Genomic DNA, 17,547 nt, shown 5'->3' on the forward strand with positions numbered 1-17,547 from the left:
TTCCTTCAAGATGCCTTTCCTGTCCAGTAAATTTGGGAAGGAGATATACCCTTCCTTGTGGGCTCCACAGAGCCACAGTCCAGTGGCTCTGGACTGGACTATGAGACCCAACACAGAGACTATGGCTCTGTGTTGACATGATTTTTTTTTTTTAAGATTTTATTTTTTGGGTGCCTGGGTGGCTCAGTGGGTGAAAGCCTCTGCCTTCGGCTCAGGTCATGATCCCAGGGTCCTGGGATGGAGCACCACATCGGGCTCCCTGCTCAGCAGGGAGCCTGCTTCCCTCTCTCTCTCTCTCTCTCTCTGCCTCTCTGCCTACTTGTGATCTCTGTCTGTCAAATAAATAAAATCTTTTAAAAAAAAGATTTTATTTCTTTATTTGAGAGAGAGCATGAGAATGGGGAGGGTCAGAGGGAGAAGCAGGCTCCCCGCTGAGCAGGGAGCCCGATGCAGGACTTGATCCTGACACTCCAGGATCATGACCTGAGCTGAAGGCAGTCGCCCAAACAACTGAACCATCCAGACACCCTCTCTGTTGACATGAATGTCTGCTTCACCAGACTGAGCCTGAGAAAGCAGGCTTTGTGTCTTGTATTCATCATATCCCCAAGGCCAGATACAGAGCCTGGCACATTATCTGTTGCCTGAATGAACAAATGAGTCCAGTGGGACAAGCAGGAAGGATCAAGAAATATGAACAAATCTAATTCCCAGCTATCTGGTTAGGCTTATTTTTTTTTTTTTTTAAGATTTTATTTATTTATTTGATAGTGAGAGAGAGAATGACAGGGGAGAAGGTCAGAGGGAGAAGCAGACTCCTCATGGAGCTGGGAGCCTGATGCGGGACTCAATTCCGGGATTCCGGGATCATGACCTGAGCCGAAGGCAGTTGCTTAACCAACTGAGCCACCCAGGCATCCCTTATTTTATTTTTTAAGATTTTATTTATTTGAAGGAGAGAGAGTGTGTGCACCCACAAGTAGGGGGAGGAGCAGAGGCTGAGAGAGAACCAGACTCCCTGCTGAGCAGGAAGACCAATATGGGGCTCGATCCCAGGACTGTGAGATCATGACCTGAGTCAAAGGCAGAGGCTTAACTGACTGAGCTACCCAGGTGTGCCCCCAACTACCTGGTTAGAAACACTTTTCTTCTGCCTTCTCCTTCCCTTTTACCCTTTGTCCTATAAAGATTCTCATCTGGGTTGAACCGCATTTCTTTCCGGGTTCTGCATTTATGTGCATTCACTCTGTTCAGACTTGTTGGATCACTTGCTGACCTGAGCCTCTCTCACATTCCCATGGCACTCAGCTGAAACCCCCACACGTGGTTCTGGTCACTCTTTCTGGGTCAGAATAACTTCTGTCCTCAGCAGTTTCATTTTCCCACCAGGATGTAAATTACTGTGCCTACAGTCGTTTCACATCATAGGCCTTCAGTAATCGCCACTTAGTGAGGGCTTACAAAGAACAAGCACAGTGCTAACTACTTGTGGTAGGCAGAAAAATGGCCCCTGATGTCTGTGTCCTGATCCTCTGGAACTTATGAATATGTAATGTCTGGTGGCAAAGGGGGCTTTGTAGATGAGATTAAAGTTAAGGTCTTTGAAATGGGAGAGTATTCTAGATTATCCAGGTGGTCACAATATGATCACATGAGTCCTTAAAATCAGAGAACCTCTCCTGGCTGCAGAGAACTTGAGAGATGTAGGTGTGAAAGGGATCTGTCCTATTATTGCTGGCTTTGAAGATGGAAGAAGGGGCTTATGGGTCAAGAAATGCAGCAGCCTCTAGGAGTTGGGAATTGCAAAGGAACAGATTCTACCCTGCAGCCTCCAGGAGGAACACAGCCCTGTCAAGATCTTGCTTTTAGCGTAGTAAAACCTGGGTCAGACTTCTGATCTACAGAAATAAGATAAGAAATTTGTGTTGCTTTGAGCCGCTAAGTTTGTGGTAACTTTGTATGGCAGTAACAGGACACTAATACAGCACTCTATATCCATTAACCTATTTAAGAAACAGGTATCACTACTCATTTCACAGATAAGAAAAGCAATACTCAGAGAGGTTAAGTAACCTGCTGTGATATTGTAATTTATAATAAGAAATACATATTTGGTCTTCTTTGCCATCTCTGAGCCCCTAGAAGCCCTTGGGATTTCCTAGTGATAACAGAGAAAAACACGCTTCATGTTCATAAAAATCCCTTTTAACCTTAACACCTGAGTTTATGTATTAAGCGATTTTTGGAAAGCACCTAAGGATGGGGGCTGGTTTCCAGAGGAACCAACCATATGATTGGAGGGTTAGAACCTGCAGTCCCAGGGGTGCCTGGGCGGCTCAGTTGGTTGGGTATCTGCCTTTGGCTCAGGTCATGATCCCAGGGTCCTGGGACTGAGCCCCTTGTCATGCTCCCTGCTCATGCTCTGTCACTATCTCTGTCTCTCTCTAATGAATAAATAAAATCTTAAAAAAAAACCAAAAGGGCGCCTGGGTGGCTCAGTGGGTTAAGCCTCTGCCTTCGACTCAGGTCATGATCTCAGAGTCCTGGGATCAAGTCCCACATCGGGCTCTATGCTTGGCGAGAGCCTGCTTCCTCCTCTCTCTCTCTCTGCCTGCCTCTCTGACTACTTGTGATCTCGCTGTCAAATGAATAAATAAAATCTTTAAAAACAAAAACAAAACAAAAAAAAACTTTCAGTCCTACTCCCCAGAGGAACTGGAGGTTGACTAGGTCACCAATGGCCAACATTTTAGTTAATCATGCCTATGTACCTGAAGCCTCCACAGAAACCCAAAAGAACTGGGTTCAGAGAGCTTATGCATTAGTAAACGTGTGGAGATTTGGTGGAGAGTGGCACATTCCAAGAGGGTGTGGAAGATTTGCACTCTTTCCTATATACCTTGTCCTAGGCATCTCTTCTATCTGGCTGTTCCTGAATTATATCCTTTTAGAATAAAGGGTAATCTCGTAAGTAAAATGTTTCTGAGTTCTGCAAGCCACTCTAGCAAATTAATCAAATCCAAGGTGGAGGTTGCTGGAACCTCCAATCTATGGATGGTGAGTCAGAAGCACAGGTGATTGGCAACTGAAGGTCGTGGTGCAAGGGGCGGGGCCGTCTTAGAGGACTAAGCCCTTAACCTGTGCAATGTGACACTATCTATCCCCAGACTGACAGTGTCAGAATTGAGTTATATTGTAGGGCACCCATTTGGTGTTGGAGAGTTGCTTGATTGTTGTGTAAAAAGAAACACCCCCCCACCCCCAACACACACTGGACCTGGCTCCACTAACAGGACAGGAAGCAGGATTTTTCACTTGAGAGCCTGCGCTCTTAAGTACTGTCTGAGAAATGGATGAATGCCTCTAGAATTACTGTATTTGCCCTCAAATCAGTAACGTCTCTCAAGTACAGAAGACAGAGGCCAAGTAGACAAACATGATACTTAGGATTAATTTTCTCATGGTAAAACCTAGCTTAGACGTGGGTAAGTTGAAGAGAGTATAGACAGAAAGCTCAAACCAGATTCTACAAAAATACAAAGTAACTATTGACAAAAAGTATTAATAAAGGACTTTATAAGTTAGAACACCTGTTTGGGAAGCTACTTTATAAGGAATAGAGTTTTTAAGAGGAGTTATTTTGGCCCTAATAACTAAGGCTGGCTTAGATATATGGTCACAATCTATAATTACATTGTAGAATACAACGGAAGAAAATATGCCTATGACATATCAGAATTAAAATGTGAGTAAAAAATAAAGGGATAAAGCCTCAAACTTTTAAGAAAGTGAGCAGAGGGACTGAACAGAGATGGCTCCCTAGAAAGGAACAGACCTCTGTGTACCTCCCCGGACCCTTGGAAATACTGCTGTTTGGGGTGAGCTTTGCACATCAGGGACCTAGAGGAAACCAAAAGTGCACAGAGAGAGAACCTGCAAGAAAAGATTTAAATCTCATTTACACTCCAAGTTATAATCTCTTAGTTCCTGTTTAACTTTTTAAAATATTGATTATAGGGGCGCCTGGGTGGCTCAGTGGGTTAAGCCTCTGCCTTCGGCTCAGGTCATGATCCCAGCGTCCTGGGATCGAGCCCCACATCGGGCTCTCTGCTCAGTGGGGAGCCTGCTTCCTCCTCTCTCTCTGCCTGCCTCTCTGCCTACTTGTGATCTCTGCCTGTCAAACAAATAAAAAATAAATCTTTAAAAAAAATAAAATAAAATATTGATTATAATTACTATTTATTGTTAAGTCCCTATAATTCGCTGGGTGGTGTGATATATGGGAGGAGGAGGAGGCAGGAATAAGTATTTTATCCTAACAATGCTCAGAATTGTAGGTGCACAATGATGATAAAAAGCAAATGGACTTACAGTGGGTTTTATTACTGCTTTTAAATTCTTTACAGACTACATAACCCTTATAGGGGGCTTATAGCCTGCACTACAGCCCCACCTTCATATGCCTCTAGTATGTAGAACACCAGCTATTACTATACATGATCTCATTATCACTCCCTTTCCACAGGTAAGACTAAGTCTCAGAGATACGAAATAATTTACCTGGGGTTGCACAAATGATAAACATCAAAGTCCAGCTGGGAACCCAGGTCAATATAACTCCAAAGTTATTTCTCTGGCTATGCTGGATACCTCAGATGTCATGATTATTACTGTCCATTTAAAAAGAGATCTCACTGCTACCATCACCTTAAAGACTGTTTGGCAGTTTCATGTAAAGTTAAGCGAACATCTACCCTATGACCCAGAAACTCCATTCCTAGGTAATAACTTAAAAGAAATTAAGACATTTGTCCACACAAAGACTGACATAAGGGCACCTGGATGGCTCAGTGAGTTAAAGCCTCTGCCTTCGGCTCAGGTCATGGTCTCAGGGTCCTGGGATCGAGTCCCGCGTTGGGCTCTCTGCTCAGCAGGGAGCCTGCTTCCCCCACTCCCCGCCTGTCTCTCTGCCTACTTGTGATCTCTGTCTGTCAAATAAATAAACAAAAATCTTAAAAAAAAAAAAAAAAGGACTGACATAAGAATATCCACAGTGCTTTATTTTTAAAAGCTCTAGGAGCACCCAGCTGGCTCAGTTGGTAGAAGTGTGTGATTCTTGATCTTGGGTTTGTGAGGTGGAGACCCACACTGGGTATAGAAAGTACTTAAAAATAAAATCTTAGAAAAAAAATAAAAAATAGATAAAAGCTCCAAACTGGAATTAATCTAAAGGGTCATCCACGGAAAAGGGATAAATAAATAAAATAAGTCTATCCACATCATGGAATACTATGCAGCAATGAAAAGGAATGGACTATAAATACATGTAACAACATGGATGAAACTCAAAAAACATTATGCTAAGCAAAAGAAGCCAAACACACACAAAAATATACTATCTAATTCCTTTACATTAAGTAAAGAACAGGCAAAACTAATCTTTGGAGACAAAAGCCAAAAAGTGGTTGCTCTGAGGCAGGAGGGTTGACTAGAAAGGGCACCACGAGAACTTTCTTTCTTTTTTTTTTTTTTTTAAGACTTTATTTATTTATTTGACAGACAGAGATCACAAGTAGGCAGAGAGGCAGGCAGAGAGACAGAGGAAGGGAAGCAGGCTCCCTGCTGAGCAGAGAGCCTGATGCGGGGCTCTATCCCAGGACCCTGGGATCATGACCTGAGCCGAAGGCAGAGGATTTAACCCACTGAGCCACTCAGGTGCCCCCCATGAGAACTTTCTATGGTGATGGAAGTACTTTCCAATTTGTTGCAGACAGTAGTTATACAAGTGTCAAAACTCCCCTAACTCAATACTTGAGACCTCTGCACTGTATTTTTGTGTAAATCATACCTCAATAAAGAGAGAAAAAGGGTAATAATAATAATAGCAATAGTAACAGGGCACTATACTGGGCACTATCTCACCATGTACCAGGGACACTACTGTGCCCTTCATATGCACTTTTATTTTTATTTATTTTTAAAAGATTTTTATGTATTTCTTTGAGAGAGACAGCACAAGCAGTGGAGGGGGTGAAGAGAGAGAGGGAGAGGGAAAAGCAGGCTCCCTGCTGAGCAGAGAGCCCAACATGGGGCTCAATGCCAGGACCCTGGGATCATGACCCAAGCCAAAGGCAGATGCTTAACTGACTGAGCCACAAGGCACCCATACATATGCTTTTAGTTAATCTTTACAACTGTCTTATGATGGAAGCATCACTATTTTCATTTTTCTGATGAGGAAATTGTGTAAATAGTGCAGCCACATACTGTGTGAATAGTATAGCCAGATTATGAACCCATGTCTGACAGATTCCGAACTTGGCTGTTAACCATGATGTCAGACTGCCTTTTTAAATTCTGAGCTGTCTCTCCTAAAACTTAAATGCTATGTGCCTGCAAGTATTGTGTGGGCTCAGAGAGACATGACTGAGTCAGACAGACACATCTGTCCTCACAGAACTGATGAGGTTTTGTTTTCTCCTTTTCTCTAAACATGCAACATTAGCCTTTGCCTACGTTATAATCGCATAGGCATCACTTCAAACGGCTAAGGAATATTCCTCCAAAGGTTAAACCATATCTACCTCTACCTTAGTGTTATACATATAAGTTAGTTGCAAATTTGGTAAGTTGATGTACTTTTTAAAAAGATTTTATTTATTTATTTGACAGAAGCGGGGGGGACAGGACAAGCAGGGGGAGCAGCAGGCAGAGGGAGAAGCAGGCTCCCTGCTGAGCAAGGAGCCCAACTCGGGACTTGATCCCAGGACCCTGGGACTCATGACCTGAGCTGAAGGGAGATGCCTAACTGACTGGGTCACCCAGGTGTCCCGAGTTGATGTATTTTAAAATTCTAGTGGGAAAAGGACATTTATAGGTGACTGGTTAGCCCAGACTAGGACTAATGTCATGGTTTTGTTTTTTTTGTGTGTGTGTTTTGGCATTTGACTGGAAATATATAAAATCCGTGTGTGTCTCTTTTAAAGATTTATTTATTAACTGAGGAGGGGGGAGGAGGGGTGTACAGGGAGAGAGAGAATCTCTCTCTTGGGAGAAAGTCCCAGTGGACTCCCTACGGAGCATGCAGTGGGATGTGGGGCTCAATGTCATGACTATAAGATCATGACCTGAGCTGAAACCAAGAGTCAGACACTCAACTGACTAAGCACCCCCAGGGACCCATATAAAATCTGTGTTGTAATGCTAACTGTCACCTGTGCTACTCAAGAGCCTGATAAGCAGTAATGGTGTGGAAAACTATTAGAATGGGAAACATTATTAATAAATGCAAGTTAGTAGGGGCGCCTGGGTGGCTCAGTCAGTTAAGCATCTGACTCTTCATTTTGACTCAAGTCATGATTTCAGGGTCATGATACTGAGTCCCATGTCAAGCTCCACACTCAGCATGGGGTCTGCTTGTCTCTCTCCCTCTTCCCCCATTTGTGTGGGCATTCTCTCTCCTCTCTCTCAAATCAATCAATAAATAAAATCTTTGAAAATAAATAAGTACAAGTTAGTAGACAGCAATCTATCAAAATATGGGATCCACAGGGGAAAAATAATAAAAGTCATTCTAGTCATTCATTTCTAGAGGAAAAAAGAATAGGAACCATTTTATAAGGAAGTAAGAAAAAAAGAAGAGAAGCAAAGAGCTAGGAAGTCTACAAATCAGTGTGTATCCTGGTATAACGAAAGGGTCTAGAGAGCCTTTTGTCTTAATTTATTTTTTACAAGCAGCAAGCCTAGGCTGGTTAGTGACAATCAGAATTGTAAAGTAAAAAGAGATGTCAGGGTTCAACTCTGGCTTGGCCTCTTCCAAGGTCTATGAGTAGTCACTTAAGATTCCCAAAACCTGGATGCCTGGGTGGCTCAGTGGGTTAAGCATCTGCCTTTGGCTCAGGCCACGATCCCAGAGTCCTGGGGCTGAGTCCCACACTGGGCTCATTGCTCATTGGGGAGCTTGCTTCTCCCTCTGCCTGCCACTCCCCCTGCTTCTTTCTGCTCTCTCTCTGACAAATAAATAAAATTAAAAAAAAAAAGTAACAACAACTGGGGACCCTGGGTGGCTCAGTGGGTTAAAGCCTCTGCCTTCGGCTCACGTCATGACCCCAGGGTCCTGGGATCGAGCCCCGCATCGGGCTCTCTGCTCGGCAGGGAGCCTACTTCCTCCTCTCTCTCTCTCTCTCTCTGCCTGCCTCTCTGCCTACTTGTGATCTCTGTCTGTCAAATAAATAAATAAATAAATAATCTTAAAACAAAAAACAAAAACCAGAAACAAACAAAAAGATTTTCCAAACCTCATTTTTCATTTAGAAATGGAGATGATGATAATGTAAACCTGACAAGATCACTGTGAAGATCAAATGCTGTAATGTAATAATATGTGCTTTGGTAAACACTGCCCCCATCCCTGGAACTAGTCCTCATGTATACTCTCTGATATACCTGGTATATCTGTGTGTATCTTCCAGATCCTGCTCTTAAAGACCCCTCCGACATGGCGAGGATACTCAGGAAGGATACACATCTTGAACAACTGGATTCCTTCCTATTTACTTACTTTTCCAAAAGGGTTATTTTCTGCAGCTATTAAATTGCTACCTTAAGCTATGACCAAACAGAAAATTCATTTATTTAATACCCCTTATGTACAAAGTATTGGGAAAAAAAGGAACAAATAGTAGGATGCACAAAAACAGGTCCATGTCCATGGCAACATGAGTCAAAGTTCTACCATAGTGAAGGAGAGATATACCAAAAAACCTAGGAAAAGGCAGGAATATCCAGCTTTAGGAACAAGCTTAAAGGATCTTTGAGGACACTGGCTTGCATATCCACATGTTAAAGAATGAAGTTGGACCCCTACATCACATCATATGCAAAATGGATCAAGGACCTACATATAAGATCTAAAAATATGAAACTTAGAAAGAAACCTGGGTATAAATTTTTGTGACCTGGGATTAAGCAATGGTTTCTACCCCCCTTTTTTTAGTGGTGGGGCTATAACTGATGATTAATGGTTTCTTAAACATATAAATCATATATATGATAAGGGTCTAGTATCCAGGACGTATAAAGAATTTTTACAGCTCAACAATACCAAAGACAAAAAACTCAATTAAAAAATGGTTAAAGAGAGGAGCACATGGGTGGCTCAGTGGGTTAATCCTCTGCCTTCGGCTCAGGTCATGATCTCAGGGTCCTGGGATCGAGCCCTACATCGGGCTCTCTGCTCAGCGGGAAGCCTGCTTCTCTCTCTCCCACTCCCCCTGCTTCTGTTCCCTCTCTCACAGTGTCTCTGTCAAATAAATAAATAAAATCTTTTTTAAAAAAATGGTTAAAGAAGGGGTGCTGGAGTGGCTCGGTTGGTTAAGCATCTGATTCTTGGTCACAGCTCAGGTCTCGATGTCAGGGTGGAGTTCAGGCTCTGCACTGGGCTCCACAATGCATATGGAGCCTACTTAAAAAAAAAAAAGGATAAAGGATCTAAATAGATATTTCTCCATATGAAATATACAATGGCCAATAAAAACATGAAAAGATGCTCAAGGGGAACCTGGTGGCTCAGTGGGTTAAGCATCTGCCTTTGGCTCAGGTCACGATCCCAGGGTCCTGGGACTGAGCCCCACAGTGGATCAAGGACCTACATATAAGATCTAAAAAGTACAAAACTCTTAGAAGGAAACATGGATATAGATCTTTGTGACCTTGGATTAGGCAAAAGTTTTTTTGTCACCCACCAAGTTTTTTGGTAGTGCGGCTACAATTGATGGTTAATGGTTCCTTTTTTAAAAAATTATTTTTATTAACATATAATGTATTATTTGCCCTAGGGGTACAGGTCTGTGAATCATCAGGCTTACACATTTCACAGCACTCACTGTAGCACATACCCTCCCCAATGTCCATAACCAACCACCCTCTCTCCCTCCCTCTCCCCCCAGTGACCCTCAGTTTGTTTTGTGAGATTAAGAGTCTCTTATGGTTTGTCTCCCTCCCGATCCCATCTTGTTTCATTTTTTCATTCCCTACCTCCCAAGCCCCTGCCCTGCCTCTCAAATTCCTCATATCAGGGAGATCACAGGATAATTGTCTTTCTCTGATTGACTTATTTTGCTCAGCATAATACCCTCTAGTTCCATCCACATAGTTATAAATGGCAAGATATAATTTCTTTTTTTTTTAATTTAATATTTTATTTATTTGTCAGAGAGAGAGAGAGAGAGGGAGAGAGAGCGAGCGAGCACAGGCAGACAGAGTGGCAGGCAGAGGCAGAGGGAGAAGCAGGTTCCCTGCCGAGCAAGGAGCCCGATGTGGGACTCATCCCAGGACGCTGGGATCATGACCTGAGCCGAAGCAGCCGCTTAACCAACTGAGCCACCCAGGCGTCCCAAGATATAATTTCTTTTGATGGCTGCATAGTATTCCATTGTGTGTGTGTGTGTATGTGCCACATTTTCTTTATCCACTCATCTGCTGATGGACATCTAGGTTCTTTCCATAGTTTGGCTACTGTGGACATTGCTGTTATAAACATTTGGGTGCACATGCCCCTTTGGATCACTACATTTGTATCTTTAGGGTAAATACCCAGTAGTGTGATTGCTGGGTCATAGGGTAGCTCTACTTTCAACTTTTTGAGGAATCTCCATACTGTTATCCAGCGTGGCTGCACCAGCTTGCATTCCCACCAACAGTGTAGGAGGGTTCCCCTTTCTCTGCATCCTCACCAGCATCTGTCATTTCCTGACTTGTTAATTTTAGCCATTCTGACTGGTGTGAGGTGGTAGATGATTATTGGTTTCTTAAACATGACACCAAAAGCACAAGTGATAAATGGAAACAAATAACTTGGGCTTCATTAAAAATAAAAACTTCCGTGTCAAAGATGCTATCAAGTAAGTGAAAAGACAATCCACAAAATGGGAGAAAACCATTTAAAATCATGCATGTGAGGATATGGAGTAACTAAAACTGTCATACATTTTTCCTGGGAAAGTAAAATGGTGCTGCCACTTTGAAAAATAGTTTGGCAGTTCCTCAAAAAATTGAACATAAAAACAAACAAAAAACATATGATCCAGCAATTCCACCCTTAGGTATATACCTAAGGGAACTGAACATGTCTGACCACACAAAAGCTTGTACACAATGTTCACAGCAGCATTATTCATAGCTAAAAGATGGAAACAACCAAATGTCCACCAACAATGAATGGATAAACAAAATGTGGTATATCCATATAACAACGCTATTTGGCTATAAAAAGGAATGAAGGACTGATTCATGCTACAACATGGATGAATCTTGAAGACATCATGCTAAATAAAAGCCAGATACAAAAAAGCCATGTATTATATGATTCCATTTTTATGAGATGTCTAGAATAGGAAAATCCACAGAGACAAAAAGTAGACTAGTGGTTGCCAGAGATAGGAAGTAACTACTAATATGGGTAAAGGGTTTCCATTGGGGACAATAAAAATGTCTAGAATCAGATAGTGGTGATAGCTGCACAACTTTGTGACTATACTAAAAACCACACAGAATTGTACACTTGAATAAAATAAAAAATAAACTAAAAACAAGCTAACAAACTGGTGGTAGGCGGGATTTGGCCCACAGACCATACTTTGCTGAACCCTGATCTAAAGGATATTCCTTGAAATCTCTTCCAAAGTCAGGTCTTGGGGCACCTGGCTGGCTCAGTGGATTAAAGCCTCTGCCTTCGGCTCGGGTCATGATCCCAGGACCCTGGGATCGAGCCCCGTATCAATCAGGCTCAACGGGGAGTCTGCTTCCCTTCCTCTCTCTCTGCCTGCCTCTCTGCCTACTTGTGATCTCTGTCAAATAAATAAATAAAATCTTTTAAAAAAACAACAACAACAACAAAGTCAGGTCCATCTTTTTCTTTGTGGGTGACTATTTAATAAACTTGGCATATAATTTACTTCTCTATAAGGATATTATAAAAAAACAAATGCTCTGACAAGTCTTTATTAGAGTAAGGTTATACTCTAAAACTTCCCCGGTCTACTAACTATATTCAAAAAGAAAACCAATCTAGTTTGATATTACTTGTTTCTAGTCAATTTATGCTCAAATTATGTACAAAACAAAACAGGAATAAAAAAGTAATCAAGTTAGATTGTGAAGGTGAGATACGTAATTTTGCAACTTATATGGAAAATATAAAGAAAACTAGTATGGCAAGAGAATGAATCCACCAAGCCAAGAACTATTTGTTAATCAATGAACTAACTAACCAACAAATTCATTGATTAAAGTAAGCTCTACACCAGTGTGGGGCTTGACCTCACAATGCAGAGATCGAGAACTGCAGGCTCTACTGACTGAACCAGCCAGGTGCTGATAAACCCTTTCTAAAAAGTAGACACATGGTTGAGGTAGAAAGAATTATAAACTATAGGGCCAGACAGGCCTGACAGAATCTTATTAATCTTATTTTTATCACTTATGTCACCTTGGAAATGCTCAATTTTATTCTCCTTATTTGTGAAGTAAGATTCCTTTCTTCTCCCTCTCTCTACCATGCGTGGAACATTGTGCCAAGAAATCCCACAAGTGAAAGAAACAGAATGGATCAAAGTGAGGACAAAACTTTAAAGTGGACTTGGAAAATCCTGGTGATGCAACCAAAAATGAAAGTGCCTCCCCAAAAAGTGAGGAATGCAGGCTACAAACTGGAATCTAAGGATATCTGGCTCCTGTCCGGTTCTGACATTAAAACTCACTGAGACAAGATGAGCTAGCACATGTAACTAAAGCGGGATGTGGAATGCTGAGCAAAGATGTCCACGGAAAATATATACCAAAACATCATAGATTTAATCTAATTAATATTAAATTTAAATCCTGTAATATCAACTTCTTTTCTACCTCTCTTAGTTGCTGCCAATATACCAGTTCTTTATATACACATATAAGATTTTTTAAAAAGATTTTATTTATTTATTTGTCAGAGAGAGAGGGAGAGAGAGAGTGAGCACAGGCAGACAGAGTGGCAGGCAGAGGCAGAGGGAGAAGCAGGCTCCCTGCTGAGCAAGGAGCCCAATGTGGGACTCGATCCCAGGACGCTGGGGTCATGACCTGAGCCGAAGGCAGCCACTTAACCAACTGAGCCACCCAGGCATCCCAATATATACATATAACATTTTATCTATTTATTTGAAAGAGAGAGAGAGAGAAAGCACAAGAAGAGGGGAACAGCAGAGGGAGAGGGAGAAGGAGGCCCCTCACTAAGCAGGGAGCCAGACTTGATCCCAGGACCCTAAGATCATCACCTGAGCCACAGGCGGACTGACTGAGTCCCCAAGGGCACCCCTAAAGTTTATCTTTAGAATACATATACTCGAAGAATATATATAGTCAAAGTACTGTTTTCAAAAATTACTTGGGTTAGTTGGCATCGCTCTCCCATCGTTGTTTTTATTTTACTTTTTGAATGTGCGAACCTCAACATGGTTCTAAAAGTAGAAACTCTACCAAAAAGTCCAGAAAAAGGTTACTCCCTTTTTTCTACCTCTCCACCCCTATATATTCCATCCACTAGAGGGTAACCCATTTCATTGTTTCTGCTTAACCATTCTATGCTTGTGTTTGCAAAAATATGCAGGTACCTATATAAATTCTTATACCAAAATCAGCAAAAATTATATTAAAATAGCCTTTAAACATATGGAATAGATATTCAATTTCACTCATAAGAGAAATATAACTTAAAACTACATTGAGATACTATTTTTCACCTGTTAGAATGGTAAAAAAAATTCCAAAGCTTAACCACACAGTCTATTGTTGAGTTGTGGAGAAGCAGGCACTCTCCTGCATTACAACTGGGAAAACAAAATGGTGCAACTCCCATGGAGGAAAATTTGGCAATGTCTAACAAAATCATATATGCATTTACCCTTTGGTCAGCACTTCTACTTCCAGGTTTACCCTAAAGATACACCTCCAGCAATACTAAAATACTTATACGTAAGGTTAGTCATCATGGTATTGTTGTAGTTGTAACTATTAGAAACAACCCTAAGAGTCCATACAGGGGATATTCACTGAATAAGTCTTGGCTCATCTACATAATACAATATTATGCAGCTGTGAAGAAGAACTCTATGCACTGATAAAGGTGATTTCCAAGATACACTGGCAAGTGAAAAGTGTGTGTGTGTATATATACATATATATAATCTCAAGTCATGCCTCACTGATTCTTCATCCTTAAAAAATCCTCCAAGTCCAGCCAACCCCTTTATTCTCTTTACATGCTGCATCATGTCTTTATTTCCCTTCCTATTCCCCTAAGAATCCATGATTCATTACTAAAATCATTCTCTTGCAACATTCATTTGACAAAACCCCAACCCTGAATGATACTCTAGTTCTCCTGTATCTTTAACTTTCCCTTTCTCCACTAATTCCTTCCCCTTGGAATTAAACAAGCACAAGTTCCTCTAATCTAGAAAAGTACTTCCTTGGTGCCAAATCCGCATCTAGCTATGGCCTTCCATTTCCATTCCCCTTTGTAGCCAGACCAAAAGAGTAGCCTATACTCAGTATTTTCACTTCCTTACTTCCCAGTAATTCCTCAATCCACTCCTATCATCTATACCACACACCACAAAAATGGCTCTTGCCAAGGTTACTACTGTAGCTTCCTTGCCCTAAATCGATGGACATTTCTTAATCCTTATCCTACTTGGACCCTGGCAGTATTTGATACTTCCACCTCAATACAACTTTCTTCTTCTGGGTTCTGCGACATCACCATCTCTCTCTGTTTTCCTTCCTACTCCTCTAGTTACTCTTTCTTGGTACCCTCTGCATATTCTTCTTTGTTCACATGGCCCTTAGGTTGGTCTTCTTTATGTCTCTATTCAACGCCTTCCTCCCACTCTGCATATTCCCCAAAGGCGATTACAATTCTTCCATTGTTCCAATCTCTATGATGTTCCCTGCTCTCACATCAATATCTCTGAAGTGTACCTGTATCTTAGGCTCAGAGTCAAGTATTCCAACTACCTATCCAGAAAGCACTAGATAATGTACAACATACAGCTCCAGAACATCCATACTGAGCTTGTTATCTTCCCCTCAAACCTATTCCTTTTCCAGTGCTTTCCTGACCTAGTGAATGATACTATCATTTACTCTGCCAGTCAAGTCAGAAACTTGACCTTCACCCTTGACTCCTCTTTCCTAACTTTTCACATCAAGTCACCAAGAATTCTGTTTATTCTATCTCTAAAATGTTTTTCAAATTCACTGACTTCTCTCTATCCAAATTACCATTATCTAGGGTCAGGTTATCTATCACCTCTTCCTGAATCACAGCCACAGTCCCTTAAACTGGTCTGGCTATATTTACTTATTAATTGTTATTAATTTTAAAGGTTGATTTATTTATCTGAGAGAGAGAGAGTGCATGAGCAGAGGGAGGGATAGAGGGAGAGGAGAAAGCACTGTGATGGACCCCATGAGATCAATCCCACGGCCCATGAGAACAGGACCTGAGCAGAAAACAAGAGTCAGACGCTTAACCAACTGAGCCACCCAGGAGCCCCTAGTCTGGCTATATTTAAATCTGTGCAATCTTCATTTTGAAGCCAAGATAACTTTTTTTGCCAAGATAATTTTAAAGCTTAATTCTGATCATTTGCTCCTATTGTAAAAAACATTCAATGGCTCTCCACCGACCTTAGGATAAAGTCCATGGTCTTCAACATAGTTTACAATGTCTTATTAGGAGCATTTCACCAACACTCATCTCACCAACCTCATCTGTCATCCTTCTCCCACTTGTATTTTGTGACCACCTGTTCTCCTGAACTGAGTACCCTCTACTCTCTCTCGCATCACTCATATGCTCTTCCCCCAACCTAGCACTTTTTCTCTCCCTACCAATCCCCAAATCTAGCTCCTCCCATCCAGCTCTCAGGCATCAATGTGGACTACATTTCTTTTTTTTTTTTTTTTTTTTTTTTTTTAAAGATTTTATTTATTTATTTGACAGACAGAGATCACAAGTAGGCAGAGAGGCAGGCAGAGAGAGGAGGAAGCAGGCTCCATGCTGAGCATAGAGTCCGATGTGGGGCTCGATCCCAGGACCCCGGGATCATGACCGGAGCCGAAGGCAGAGGCTTTAACCCACTGAGCCACCCAGGTGCCCCTGGACTACATTTCTTTTAGGAAACTAAGCTGTGATTTCTCCAGCCCATCAAGTTTCACCCATTTGTGAAATTTCTCAGAATAATGGGGGACACATAGAGGAATAGAGACTGGGGTTGGGGAGAGAACAAACATTTGTTGAGCAGTGCTCTAAGAACGAAGGAATGTAAAATATGTACAATTTAGTACAAACTCCATGAAAGATAATTTTGTTTTTTAAGATTATATTTAACAAAGAGAGGGAACACAAGCAGGGGGAGGGCACAGGGAGAAGGAGAAGCAGGCTTGCTGAGGGGCTCAATCCCAGGACGCTGGGATCATGACCTAAGCCCAAGGCAGATACTTAACTACGCGAACCACCCAGGTGCCCATGAAAGGTAATTTTGATAATAATTATCCAAAAATCACAGATGCGTGTACCCTCTGACCTACTAATTCCACTCATAGGTTTTTATCCTATAGACACCAATATGTGCCAGTGATACTGCAAGCAATAATGTATGTACAAAAGACTGTAGGTAATCTATATGTCTGCCAACAGGAACAGTTTAAATGAATTACTCTGAAGCCATGAAAGAATTAGAAATTAGAAATATCCTTATGTACTGATATACTAAAATCATAAAACATTTTTAAATTAAAAAACTTAAGGTACAAAGCAGTAAATATGTTATGCTAACATTTGTGAGAAAGGGTGAGAATACATAAAATTCCTCTGGAATGATACTAAAACTGACTAGTTGATTCCAGGGAAGTAAATTAGGTGGCTGGGAAAGAATGGGAAGGAGATTATCTTTTAAACTTTTAAAATTACAGCTATATGAATGTTTACCTAATCAAAAATAAGTAAATAAAAAAGGAAAGGACCTAACAGTCAGATGCTAGGAAAAAAAATGTTTAAGAAGCATCATTCATGTCATCCACCCAAACCTCCAGGTCAAAGAAGAGATGCTAATGCTAAGTACTGTGCTAAGTACTCTGATTTTTTATTACAGTACAATGAGCAGTTTTAGATCATGATTTAGTTGAAACATTTCTAAGTGCCAAGATCTGAGAGTATTAAGGACAATTTCCTAATATAAAAGAGACATGAATACAACAGATTGATGTACTTCTTTTTTTTTTTTTTTTTTTAAGATTTTATTTATTTATTTGACAGATCACAAGCAGGCAGAGAGACAGGCAGAGAGAGGAAGGGAAGCAAGATCGCCGCTGAGCAGAGAGCCCGATGCGGGGCCCGATCCCAGAACCTTGGGATCATGACCCGAGCCGAAGACAGAGGCTTTAACCCACTGAGCCACCCAGGTGCCCCAGACTGATGTACTTCTTGATTCAGATCTTCCTTAGGAAGAA

At 41.4% G+C, this 17,547-nt stretch overlaps 1 protein-coding gene across 3 annotated transcripts in view; it reads right to left on the reverse strand.

Moving 5' to 3' along the window:
- Positions 1 to 17,547, reverse strand: part of WDTC1 (WD and tetratricopeptide repeats 1) — a 65,729-nt gene that overhangs the window by 22,277 nt on the left and 25,905 nt on the right. Inside the window, exon 1 of one of the 3 annotated variants that reach the window (XM_080800151.1) lies at positions 3,836 to 3,908. The exons of the other annotated variants lie outside the window; for them this stretch is intronic. The gene's annotated coding sequence lies outside the window, so the exon portion shown is untranslated. Of the gene's footprint in view, positions 1 to 3,835; positions 3,909 to 17,547 lie in introns of those variants that run through there. 3 annotated transcript variants of the gene reach the window in all.

The sequence above is a fragment of the Martes martes genome (assembly GCF_963455335.1).
Source record: "Martes martes genome assembly, chromosome: 4".
Classification (NCBI taxonomy): domain Eukaryota; kingdom Metazoa; phylum Chordata; class Mammalia; order Carnivora; family Mustelidae; genus Martes; species Martes martes.